Source organism: Elaeis guineensis, chromosome 3 (genome assembly GCF_000442705.2).
Source record: "Elaeis guineensis isolate ETL-2024a chromosome 3, EG11, whole genome shotgun sequence".
Taxonomy (NCBI): Eukaryota; Viridiplantae; Streptophyta; class Magnoliopsida; order Arecales; family Arecaceae; genus Elaeis; species Elaeis guineensis.
In genome coordinates, this window is record NC_025995.2 from 124,068,007 (window position 1) to 124,081,918 (window position 13,912).

A 13,912-nucleotide genomic window follows, 5' to 3' on the forward strand; every position below is an offset into this window, starting at 1 on the left:
CTTCTCCTGTACATGATTTCAGGGCAGCTTCACCAGATACCCAGTTCATTCATGATACTGAGGCTGGCCCTTCTGAGTTTACTAGGATGCCCACACCAGTGTATCAGCCAGAGAGCAGAGCACCTCATTCAGAGTTCAGACTGGCTGACGATCAGATCGAGCATATATCTCAGCGTGTGGCTTCTTTGTTGTCTAGCCAGTGGAGTAGTACTTCTTTTGCACCTGGAGCTACTTCTTCTGATCAGACCATTACTCCCCACATCTCCACTATATTTCAGATGATTTCAGATCAGTCCGTCAGGATACAGCAGCTTGAGGATACTGTCTGGAGACTTACTGGCAGAGTTCTTGACTTGCAGGGGCAAGTCCTTGCATTGGCCCATCCCCAGCCACAGGAGTCTACATTGAGGTCACAGACCTCACTGCAGAGGCTGGCAGGCTCAGAGGAGCACTAGAAAGTGGATATGAGCTACTGAGGAAAGAGATCAGAGGATCGAATGAGCATGCTACCACCCAGTTCACTGCTCTACTTCAATCTGTTTCCAGAGCACTGAACGTACTTGATTCTATCAGACTCATGGTATCAGCCCTAGTATCTCAGCATTCTCAACCACCTAGTTCATCTCGTTCTCCTGCTCGTGCCATCACCTCCACTCGTGGCAGAGGCAGACGGGGTAGAGGACGCACTTCTGATCCATCATCTCCTCACCCTATATCTGATGACTCCGATCCATGATTTGTCTTGATCATTGACTTATCTTGATCTTTACTAGGTTCTAGGAGTTAGTATCTTGTTCTAGGATCTATACCTTGGGGCCATGTATTGACATTTAGCTGGTTGAATTTTATGTATTGAAACAATTATGATATTAATGGAATCATCTTTACATACCTCTTTGTAATGATTATATTTTGGTTATATTTCAATCTCCGATACATCTGTTGAAATATTATCTTCTCCTTATTGTTGTTTGCTATTGATAATTGCTATATTAAGGGGGAGCAAACATCTGTGAAAACTCTAAAGAGGAAGAAATTAAAGAATATTTTCAGAAAAGGAAAAGAAAGAGTTAACTATGTTTGATGATGTCAAAAAGGGGGAGAAATTAAAATTAAACAAAAATTGAAATTAGACAAAAAGCAAAACCCTAAATTATGAGAAAAAGGGGGAGAAATTAAATTAAAACAAATATTGAAGAAAATTAAATAAATATTGGAGAAATTAGACAAAAACAAGGATTGAAAGATTAAACAAAACTTTGAGAAATTTTGGTATCGAAATTTGGTATCAGACAGAGAAATTTGGTATCAGACAGAACTTTAATCCATCAAAAGCAAAATCATGAGTACAATGCAAATAAGTATTTTTTATATATATGCTCTGATATTCAAACTTGCTTTTGAAATTTTACTCACCTTGAGACATCAATAAGAAATTTGTTTTACTCTGATTCATCCTACAATTTCTTTCAACTTGATCTGATACATGATAACATTTGATCCGATACAGTGTGAAGGTTTCTCTAAAATATTATAACATTTGCTCTAATACTGTATGAAATTTTCTCTGATACATTAAAATTTTCTTGCTCTGATACATTATAAAATCTTTTCTGATATCATTGTAAAAATTATTTTTGCTCTGATACATAGAAAAAGTTATTTATCTTCTCTTGCTCTGAAATATCTTGAACTCAAAATGATCTAATACCCTTTTCAAATCTTTAAGAAAATGGACAAACTATTTTTGCATTTATATTACATGCCAAAAGAATCATACTCTTTTCAAGCATATACACCCATAATGGATTCTTTTGAAATTAATGCATTAACATAAATATTTTTGTTCATATGTTTTGTCATCATCAAAAAGGGGGAGATTGTTGCTCCTAGATTGATTTTGATGATTACAAAGCAGATTAAAGGGATACAAACAATTGAAAAAGTCCTTATGCTCTTCAAGGGCAAAATCATAATTTTGCTAAAATCCTGATTTGATAATATCATTTGGTAGAACAAATGATTTGAAATCTATTGGTGAAAATTTCATTGTGTTTGGACTAATATTTCTGAAGTTATGAAGGTTTGAAGTGCATGAGTCGACTCATGAGTCAACTCATGGCACTATGAGCTGAATGGCACGAAAAAATTCCCATGGCACGCTGGATTTTTTGGCTTGGCACGACCTGTGAGTCGACTCATGAGTCGACCCACAAGGCATGAGTCGACTCATGAGTCGACCCCTGCTGATTTGAACCGAAAAATTCAGAAATCAGATCTTCTGGTCTGTTGCAACAGAAGTCGACTCATGAGTCGACTCCTGAAGCATGAGTCGACTCATGAGTCGACCCCTGCGACGGGAAATGTCAGCAACGGCTATTTTTTTGCCCGTTTTAATTGCCATTTATGCTTCCTAAAAATCCTCTAACGGCTCTTTATCTGCCTAAATTGTTTTCTCTTGCTTCTAATGCTACAAAATGCTTTAAATGATGAAAGAAATTGCAGATTAAATAGCGGATCAAACGAGAAATCAAATGTAGAGAAAAGAAGAGAAGAAAAGAGAGGAAAAAGAGAAGAACAGAAGAGAGGATCCGAAATTTGCAAGAAAAAGCCTGAGATCAAAGAAATATCCATAGAGAAAAAGAGAGAGGATCCACAATATACCAGAGAGATTGTGAAAGAGAAAAGGAAGATCTTTCAAGGAGAGAATTCTTCACGCCTATCGTTTCAACCTTGATCTAGAGATCGTTCAAAGCTTTCAAGAGATCTTCAATCAACAATCAACCTCTTCTCAAGCGTTCAACCGTTCATTCATCTTGAGAAAATCTGAAAAAGGGGTTCTTCATTTGAGTAAAGCTTTTATTGTTATATTTGCTCATTTAAGGAGCTGTTTTTGTATTCATCTGTGCTCTAAATATTCTTACTCTTTGTGAGTTTTTGCTCTTGTTTTTGGAGGATTTCCAAAACAAGGAAAGGTTGATCCGAACCTGAAATCGGAGTGTTGTGGGTTGGCTTGTACCCGGGAAACAAGTGTTCTAGCTTGGGATAGCTAGGGTCGGAGTTTCCGACGTCCTGTATTCTAGCTTGGGATAGCTAGTGTCGGAGTTTCCGACGTTTTGTATTCGGGTTGAATACAAAGGATAGTGGATTAAAATTCCCAAGTGGGATCTTGGGGAGTGGACGTAGGTGCAAGGTTAGCACCGAACCACTATAAATCCTTGTGTTTGTGGTGTGCTTTATCGCTTTATCTTATTTATATCCTTGCAATACTGCTTTAGTTAATTAATATTGATTTAAAGCCATTATTTTGTTCTTCATAAGTTATCTGTTGGGCTTAAAATTTTTAGAAACCCAATTCACCCCCCCTCTTGGGTTGCATAGCTGGCAACAAAGGTCTAGAGAGAGAATCTAGAGAGAGAAGGTAGAGAGAAGAGAGAGGAAAGAGGAAGAGAAAGGAGAGAGAGAAAATTCTCTCTTTCTATTTTTTTCTCCTTTTCTTTTTCTTTTTCTTTTCTCTTTTTTCTTTCTTCTTCTTTCTTTTTCCTTTTCTTCTCGCGGCCTCCCTTGGGCCGAAACAGGGGAAGGACAGAGAGGGCTTGTGGCTCGACTCCGATGAAGGTGCAGCACGACCGGAGGTCCGACAGCGGCGATTGACAGCGGTGGGGCAAAGGATGGCCGGTGGCAAGGTTCGACCGGCAAGAAGTCAAGAAAAATCAGAAAAAAATAGGGTATCATCGCTTTTCTTTTGTTTTTCGATCATTGGCCGGTCACCGACGGCCAAGACCTTCATGGAAGAGGGACAGAGAGACAAGGATCCTATCCTAGGGGTGAGATGCTGCAACTGGCAGCGCCGGTGGTCAAAAAAAAGAGAAAGATGGCCCGACCGAACAGAGCAAAACAGGGGTCACCTTGTTCATGGATTTTTCGGCGATCCTGAAGGCCGGAAAGGGTGCACGAAGCCATGGAAAAGAGAGGAAGGAGAAAAAGGGTTTACCTCAAGCTTCAGCAGCGTTGTCGGCTCCAATTTCCGGCGAGCATGAGTACGAGAGGTCACGGCTTCAACGGAAGAAATCAAGAGATCAAGCTCGAAGATCGCTGGTGGAGAGTCTTAAGGGAGGGAAGGAGGGTTTATAGGGGAGCTATCCTACCCTAAGCCGGACTCCATGGGTCCGATTTCACCGGGGTCGGAGGGGAAGAAGACTCCGGTTAGGAGTCTTCCTCCTCCTCCCGTTGGGCTCTGTTTTGGGCTTCTCCAAAGTTTGCCAGGCCCAAGAGTCCTATGGGCTGGGCCGTGACAGCTCTATAGAAGAGGCGTTATGTGATGGTCTCATCAGACTTAATCTCAGTCCATTCGGTTGCGCTCTCAGCCCATTCAACATGTATTTAAGTCTAGAGAAATTCAGCCCATTCAACACGTATTTAAGCCCATTCAACATGCATTTCAACCTATTCAGCCCTCCATTACGTAGCCTAGAGAAATTCTTTGTGCACCGCGGGCAGTGTAGAAAATCCGAGGTGGAGTGCATCGTCTTGTCCAATTAGTCTATATAGTCATCATTTTTCAATACATATTTAATACTTACAGATTGATTTTTTTGTTTAAAAATTTTTTATAACAAAAATACCCCTCTTTTGGAAAAAAAATTATGATATCCTATGGCGTATTATAGCCCGGGATGTCATAATATGATCTAAGATATCATAATATGAAAGAAAAATTTTTGTTCAACTACTTTCCAATATGCATTTAATACCTATAGTTTTATTTTTTTATTTAAAAATTTTGAATGACGAAAATATTCTTATTCTTTGAAAAAAATTATGATATTCTGTGCATATTATGACATCCTGTGTTATATTATGATATTCTGTGGATAAAAATTATGATTTTCTGGATGCAGGATGTCATAATATGGACATAGGATATCATAATTAATCAAAAAATAGAAATATTTTCATCATATAAATTTTTTAAACGAAAAAGTTAATTTATAGGTATTAAATATATGTTAGAAAATAGTGACTATATGGACCAATCGAACAAGATAGTATACTTCACATCGGATTTTTTACACCGTCTATGGTGCACAAATAATTTGCTATGTAGCCTAAGTAAGCCCATAGCTGAAACAGTAATTTTACTAAATCTCTTTCGTTACTCATCCAAACTATGGCCGAACTCTGGACTTCTGCAAGCTGGATGCAAATGGGCCAAACTCTACCGCAAAACGAAAGAGAACTTGTAACATGTAAAGTATTATTTGGATCAACAGTGCAAGGGCAGATTTTCCCTGTACAGCCTCTATGGTTCTAAAGTCATCGATAGGATCATCAAATTTCTCATCATACTAAACCAAGATTAAAAAAGACCGTTGTTGCAATAGTATGACATATTGGCGTAACTTGATTTTGAACTTTTCATAGTCCAGCCAAGCTAGTCCAATCATCCAAGGCTCGATAATAGAAAAATTATTAGTTAGAACAGTCCAATCACGTATATTTTACACAATCTGATAAAAATTTGATATGTCATTTGTTATTAAAAAAGGAGCATCGTTATCGAATTTGATTGAAAATTTTGAATAGCAAAAGATTTTTTTTATCACCAGCTAACAATTTTTGTAGTTTTGAATGAATGGTTTACTTTTTTCTGAATGATGTGCTAATTTTTTATTTGATGGTCTAAGATACATATGGTATAATAGTTCTAATCATTAATTTCTCTTAAGCGTAACAGGTGGGCATTGTTGGGAATAAGAATTCATGCTAATAGTGTATGTGGTGATAGCAATCTATTATTGACCCATTAGCCCAACCCACAAACAACTTGTTTTAAGTAAGTTTGGGTTTGACATTAATGGGTCAATCTGTTTAAACTTATTTATTAAATGGGTTGGATTCAGATTTAGATTTTTAATCCATTTAATTATTTAATAATTAGATCAGATTATAACTTAATCTATTTAACCTATTTCTTATCTGTTTAAGCTGACCCCTTAGCTTGTTAAACCCATTTAACTTAACCTAATTAATAAATTGATTTTATAGGTTGGGCTAGATAATTTGTTTAATAAATAGATTGGGTTCAAATATGAATTTCTAATCTATTTAACAAACAAGTCATATTTGGATTGATGAATTTTTGACCTGATCCACATCTGACTTGATCCATATTTAAGCTGACCTGATTTGATTACCATCCCTAAGGTCATGCTGAAATTACCTTAAGGCTTGCTTATTTTGCCCTATGTAAATTCTCAAAAGAGCAAAGTTAATTTTTTTAACTCTATGAATTGTAACAATCTATATAATTTTAATTTTTTTTTTCTTTAGTAAAAGTAAGCAAAAGCTAATCTATATAGAAGTTTGTTATTTCTCCAAATAGAATGATTGTTGGATCTCCCACCATTTGTAAGGTGAATAAAAAAATAATTTTGTGATGCTAGTAACATTCATTTGATATTATTGGATGGTTCTCTCTCAAAAAAAATATTAGATTACTTCTTCCTCAAAATATATAAGAATTGGAGGTTGGGAGAAACAGGAAATGTTTCTTATGCGCATAGATCTAGATCTATCACTTAAAAAATTTCTTTTATATTTTTGGGCTTTAGGATTAAGGAGATGCACAAATAGAATCTATATCAATGTGTGTTCCATGTGTCCATATCAATCCCCAAATTGGGCGTGAAGCATTTGGCGTGTTTCTCTAGTGCACCATTTTTTTGAGGAAAAAGAGAAGGAAGTGAGCCACTTCTCCTTGGCACGTAAAATAATATATATTAAAATTGTTCGTACAGAACAAGGACTAAAATGTGGAGGATTCAGTGCATTTAGATCATAGAGACGTAACAGAACCCATTTACTGCGTAGATGAGTCCTGTTTCAAGAAAAATAGAACCATATATGAGTATTGAGTTGGTACATATTTATAAAAAAATTGGGTAAGATCCGCGGGAAGCCTTAACCGTGTGTGTTACAGGAAAGCCGAAGGCTGTTGCCGTCCTCGTCAGGGGAGATGCCAACCGTCTCTCCTTTCAACGAACGCGTGTTTCTCTAATACATCGATCCTATATCAAATAACATGTGGTCCTCACGCTACAACGTATAAGTCTGCATGCCCCAAAACTTTCTAGGAAAACATAATATTTTTGTGGTAATTAATGACCAAAAACGTGGACAAAAGACTGGATATCAAATTTTGGCATGGCACTCTACTTCTTGTTAAAAAAATCCTTTTGTCTTTTTTTTTTTTTGTTTTTGGTTGTTACAAAGGAGGCACAAAAAAAATATAAACAGAAATAAGGTACATGAGGCAAAATCACTCACAACCATCTGCAAAAGACTCATAAGCATCGGCTTTCAACATTAAATCCTACTAAGGAGTTATAGAACATCCCTTCCAGTATACACTGCTTGGTCTGCTATTGGTAGCTAACCAATCAGTAGAGCATATTTGATTAAGAAGAATTGAAATGAGAATGAGTAACTTCTATTTCAATTATTTAGTTGGAAGAAGTTTCATTTCGATTTTGATTCTAGAAGAAATAAAATAATTTATTCTAATTTTAAAAGAGAATAAAAATATGTCAATCTCTAAAAATTCAATGCCGACTCTCCTTGAACATTCAAATTGCATTCTAATTCTGAATGCGATTCTAACTACAAATCAAATATATCAGAGAATTGGATCATTTTATTTTCTATTCCAACTCATCTCAATTTTGGTTCGCTCGTAAACCGAACACACCCTTACAGGATTTACCTCGTTGATACTTATACAAGTGAAATCAAAAAGCGAAAATGCCCATGGCATCTTGACTCCTCTACCTCCATGGCGGCATATTACCTTGTTGATGCCAAGATTCCCCTGGATGAAGGGCATTGGACTTTGCCCACGTAGACAGTCGCGATCCAGTCACCGCCGTAAGCTTGGAGTATATTTTCTCATGGATAAAATGGAGCATTTCAATTTAATTTCAAGCCAGCGCTATGGCATTGTGCTCGTGCCATGCTACCAAGGTGCAAGGGTAAGATCTACTCTTACCGGAGGTGACCGCATAACTTTATCCGGGATTGAACGTGCGACTTCTAGACTTGCAGTTCCCGTCAATTCCGGCGGCAATGATTCACTGACCGGGACAAGGGGGATGTTTTAAGTGGCGTCTCGAGCCCATCTCTAGGACGAGGACTTGGACCAAGGAGGGGAAATGAGAGGTTCTAGGCGATTATAGGAAGACTCTTTCTTTTCTTTTGTTTTTCGGGAAAGGAAGACTTTTTCTTCGGAAATATGGAATTACATGTGTGCTGTTGTTCAGCGTTTATCCCAAATGGACTGGGAATAAATGGACAAGGTACATGTGTGCTGTTGTTTAGCGTTTATCCCAAGTGGGCCCTGCGATTGGAATAAATGGATCACGGCTTGGTGTTTCTATAGAATAAGTGCGATCAGAAGAACGTTTTCCTAATAAGAAAATGTTGCCCGACTTATCACCGGTGGCGTGACAATATATCTTACGCAACAAAGTCACGGGAGCGTGGCTGTTCTATTCAACTTGAATGAGAAGCTGTCTTTAGAACTCTATTTTTAACTCTAGTTCAGAGAGACTGTTTTGGGTGTTGGAAAGTCTTCTCAGCGCCATAAAATCCTCCAGCAGAGTCCTCTATTTTGAGATATGCTAGAATTTAGATGAGTGGATAGAATTGGAGAAGGAAATCATTGATCAGAATTAACCCTTTTTAAGATAACCAAAACTGCTGACAAGTTGATTTATCTTATTCCGGAAAATAGGACAGGCTGTGATCAGGTGGGCTTCCTTGTCTCTGCAACACCAATTTCAGAAAGAAACAATTCATTGATCATAGTTATCTAGGGACATGTAGTGAGGGCATCCTAACAAGCCACAAAAGTTGTTAGGAGGTACGTATATGCATATCTTTGTAAGCAATGCTATCAATATCCATGGTGAATATCCTAGACAGGATGGCCCTTACATAGGAGATAAGTTATTTGGTTTGCTTATAAGAACGTTTTAAGTAGGAAGACTTCAGTCAAATAGTACCCACAAGAAGGCTATTAATTGGGATCCTTCTATGTCCTTAATTATCCAAGTCCTCCTTGATACATGCTTAATATGGGGTTAAACACATTCTGCATGGGTCCTCACATACTTTCCTCATTTTAAGCCATAATATTTTTGTGAGATGAAGGGCTAACTAGCCAACACCTCACCCAAAAATCCAGCCATGAAGGTTATGAATTAGGGTTTTAGTTTTTCCCTGTTTAACTTGATTCAATCTACTATAGATCGGGACAAATTACTTATTTTATAAAATACTCAGGCTTAGGTTTGGATTTTGACCTTTTTCAGAAACATGTTAGATTTGGATTGATAAAATTTTTTTATGTGTCTTGTGTCCAACCTGATTCTATCTAATCTAACCTGACCCAAAAGCCACTCTTACACAAAAGCCCTTACCTACTTCCTTGTATAAACCCTAGTTATCCTAGTTAGATAATGATCCAACCATAAGCCGTATAACCAGTTGATAATCCACTCTAAAAGGTCTATGCTATAGTGTCCCTAGCTATGGGCCTTGGGTTGAGTTTATTTAGGGGTGTTTGTTCATAATCGGTATCAGAATGTGAATGAAAATCGAAATAGCTTGGAATTGGAATCGGAATGGCCAAATCTTCCGAAGTATTTGGTTCGTGATCGGAATCAGAATCGGAATTGGAATGAAAAATTGAATCCATAGAGGAGAGTAGGGATTGAGTTCTATATAGATTCACCTATTCCCATTCCACCCCAGAATCGGAATCGAAATGGGACTCCTCCCAACCAAATGGTTAGAATGGGAGTCACCCATTCTGATTCCGATTTCGGACCCTCACTCTCCCAACTAAATACCCTCTTAGTTCAGATATCATTTGTATTGATGTCCTACAGCCTTATTCAAAAAGAATCAGCCAAAAGGTTGTAAATTATGCCTTTGGCTCTACTTAAATATCCAAGAGTAGAATTATTAAATACCTGTTGGCTTAAGCCCTCACAAGGAGAGAGGTGTCAACAAACTAAGTAAACTATTATGTGCTGAAAAATTAATATAGAATTATAGTTTCAGAATATTATTTTATAAAATATTTTATCTTAGTAACAACTCAAGACTCATCCATGAAGGCTAGCCAACAAGGTGTTATCTGGTTTTCTTACTCTTACATAAATATCCAATGTCTTTGTTGTAATACCCTAATTTTTTTTAAGCTAATGGGCTACTAGCCTTTTTTTTTTTTTTTTGCTAATGGACCGCCCTGGCTGAGGCCCATCACTACAAGAAATTCATATATTAGTGATGGCTATTAATGATTGGTAAAAAAGCCGTCACTAATAATGCTATTTCACTAAAGAATATTACGATAAAAATTTTTTTCATCGCTAAAAGTCGATAAATTATTAGTGATGGCTTGATTGGTTATTAGTGATAGAAAAATCATTGCTAATAAGCTATTAATGACGTCCTTAGCGATGGAGTGCATGCTATCGCTAATAACTAGTATTTTTTTTAATTTGATCGTAACCTTAGTAGCGACGAAAAATTTTATGAGCAATGGCATTTTGCCATAGCTAATAAGATTTGCGATGGCTATAGTGACGGTAATTTTGCCATCACTAATACTACCTCTATTTCACCTTCTGTCCAATTTTTTAACTTTTCACTTTTTCTCTTCCGCCCCTCTTTTCCTCCATCTCCGATCCCCCCGTCGCCCCTCTCTTTACTCCATCTCCGGACCTCCTCTTTTTCCTACCACCGGATCCTGCCTCTCTGAGCCTTCAGCCATCGGATCCCGCTTCTCCGAGCCCCGATCGCCTCCTCGAGCCTCTGACTGCCTCCAACCTCTCCGAGTTTCCGACAGCGAGCCCCTGGCTACCTCCCACCTCCCCGAGCCCCCGACCTTCTCCTACCTCCCCGAGCTCCTGGCCCACCTCTCCTCGGCTGTCTCCGATCTCCCTCTTTCCCCCACTGCTGGATCCCGACTTCCCCTCCCTCAAGCTCCCGACCCGCCTCCCCCCTGCCGCCTCTCTGAGCCCCCGGCCCGCCTCCCCCTGGCTGCCTCTCTGAGCCCCCGACGGCATCCTCAAGCCCTCGGCCCATCTCCCCGAGCCCCTAGCCCACCTCCCCTGCCTTCCTCTTTCCCTCCCTTCCCCTTCTTCTCTTGCGGCGCAGTGCCGCCTCCTGCCGTGCAACATCGCCTCTATGGGTTTGATGAGTATTAGTGACGGTGGCGGCGATAGCTGCATAACGATTGCCAAATATCATTGTTTTAAATTATTTTAATATTTTTAAATTAATATTTATAAGATCTAGTTAAATTAGGTTTAATATTTAAATTAAATTAATAATATTTAATTAAATATAGTTAAATTAATTTTAAATTAAAAATATTTAATTAATTTAAATTAATAATATTTATTAATTTTAATATTATTCTCAGAAGGTAGAACCACTTTAGGAAGCTCTTCAGCGAGTCTGGGTCAGGACATGGTTCAGATTTAATTTTTTATAAAATCATCAGGTCTAAGCTCGCCTCGAAGCTCGAAAAAAATTTTTGGACTGAGCTTCGGATAAGGGTTGGGGGCTCAAGGAGGCGGTTGGAGGCTCGGAGAGGCTATGATGACTGTTTGTGCGAGATGCGTCTCAAGAGTCTAAAAAGAGATCGATGGAGGTGATGCATTTCTATTCTTATTGTTGTAGTTGCAGGTAAGCTTGGATGATTTGTTACATCACAGACAATCATTGCAACCACCTCATGGTCAAAGGTGCAGAAAAACTTGCAATACCTTATTTTTCAATGGTAGATCTGAGCCTTCTTCTTTTCTTTTTTCCCTTGTTTACTTTGTTGGTCTCTGATTTAAGTATTATTTTTAAATTTTTATTTTATTTTTTTAAAAAAAAATTGCTCTTAGTTTGCAGCCTTCTTACTTTGCAGCCATCTCGTGGTTTGGGCCTGTCCAAATGGGTTCGGACTAGGCTCGGGCCTGGGCTAAGGCATGGTTCAAGCCTGATTTTTTCTAAAATCATCAGGTCTAAGCCCATCCTGAAGCTCAAAAAAATTTCAGACTGAGCTCAGGTAGGGGTGGGGGGCTCGGGGAGGCTATGATGACTGCCTGTGCAAGTGTACCTAAAGAGTCTAGAGAGAGATCGATGGAGGTGATGCATTTTTATTTTTATTATTGTAGTTACAGAATAAGCTTGGATGGTCTGTTACATCGCAGACAACCGCTTGCAGCCATCTCATGATTAAATATGCAGAGGAACGTGCAATGCTTTATTTTCTAATGGCAGATATGAGCCTTCTTCTTTTTCTTTTTTCCTTGTTTACTTTGTTGGTCTCTAATTTAAGTATTGTTTTTAAGTTTTTATTTTATTTTTTTAAAAAAATTTCTACTCTTAGTTTGCAACCTTTTTACTTTGCAGCCACCTCATGGTTCGGACCCATCCAAATGGGTTCGACCTTGGCTCGAGGTTGGGCTAAGGCATGGTTTAGACCTGATTTTTTCTAAAATCATCAGGTCTAAGTCCACCCCGAAGCTCAAAAAATTTTTTTAAACTGGGCTTGCATAGGGGGGGGGGCTCGGGGAGGCGATCGGGAGCTCGAAGAGGCTATGATGACTATTTGTGCAAGATGCATCTAAAGAGTCTAGAGAGAGATCGATAGAGGTGATTCATTTATATTCTTGTTGTTATAGTTGCAGGACAAGCTTGATGGTCTATTACATCGCAGACAACCGCTTACAGCCACCTCATGGTTAAAGGTGCAGAGGAACTTGCAATGCCTTATTTTTCAATGGCAGATCTAAGCCTTCTTCTTTTCCTCTCTCTTGTTTACTTTGTTGGTCTCTAATTTAAGTACTATTTTTAAGTTTTTATTTTATTTTTTTTAAAAAATTTTCAATGGATTTAGATCAGGCTCAACCTCCCAAAGTCATGATACTTTAGCTGAAGTATTTGAAAGATGTGATTTCAAATTACTATAGGTAAACTACTTTCAGATAAACATGATGAATACAAGTGTAACATATCTTTGGAGGTGGTAAGATCCGGGCATCAACTGTAGCAAGCTGATTTTTAATCATGATTTCAACTCTTTTGCATACTTATCTTGAGGAAACTTACAATATTTGGACTCAAGATGCACACTTGAAAGGCAGAATCAAGTCAGAAAATAAGAAAGATTCAAACCTCCAGGATATTATGCTCCCTATCTTGAGGGGTTCACATGTAAAGATCAACATTTCAGTTACTTGTCACTCATTCAGCTGAGCTCATTGTCATAGCCATCACAGCAGGTAAGTCAAGCAATTGAGCTCGTTGTTGCTCATTCAGCTTTAAGTTTTTATATTTAGAAGCTTCACATAGTTAGGTTTAAGTTAGAGAAAAGGGATCTAGGGGTCAAAAGTCAATCTTCCTATTCGATGGATGGGATGGAGGTGTAGATATATTTGTATCATCGAATGAGACGTGTAGGAATAATCTATTTGAGAATCAGAGGAGAATATCGGAATATACTCTTCCGTGTCAGTTTAGACTTGAGATGGAAGGGATGAGTATAAGGGGGTCAAAATTCAATTTAACCATCCGATAGATAGGTCAGAGGTATCTATAACTCCATATCATCGAATGAAATATGTAGGAACAATCCATTCGAGAATCAAAGCAGTATATCAAAATATATCCTTCTATGTCAGTTTAGGCTTGAGGCATATTAATTAAGGAGGTAGATCATATTGAGTTTGTCTTTAAGGAGCATCCTATTCAAGAAGGTAAAGAAGAGGAAGAAGAGGAAGAAGTGAAAGAAGAGGAGGAAGAGGAAGAATCAGATGAGAATCTCAGGAGTACCAAACATCTAAAG

General features: G+C 38.0%; 1 non-coding gene across 1 annotated transcript; it reads right to left on the bottom strand.

Annotated features, from left to right (window-relative positions):
- Positions 1–6,933: 6,933 nt before the first annotated feature.
- LOC114912692 (U6atac minor spliceosomal RNA) lies at positions 6,934–7,048 on the bottom strand. The gene has a single exon (XR_003798444.2). It is a non-coding gene; the product is annotated as a U6atac minor spliceosomal RNA (small nuclear RNA).
- Between the last annotated feature and the right edge of the window lie 6,864 nt (positions 7,049–13,912).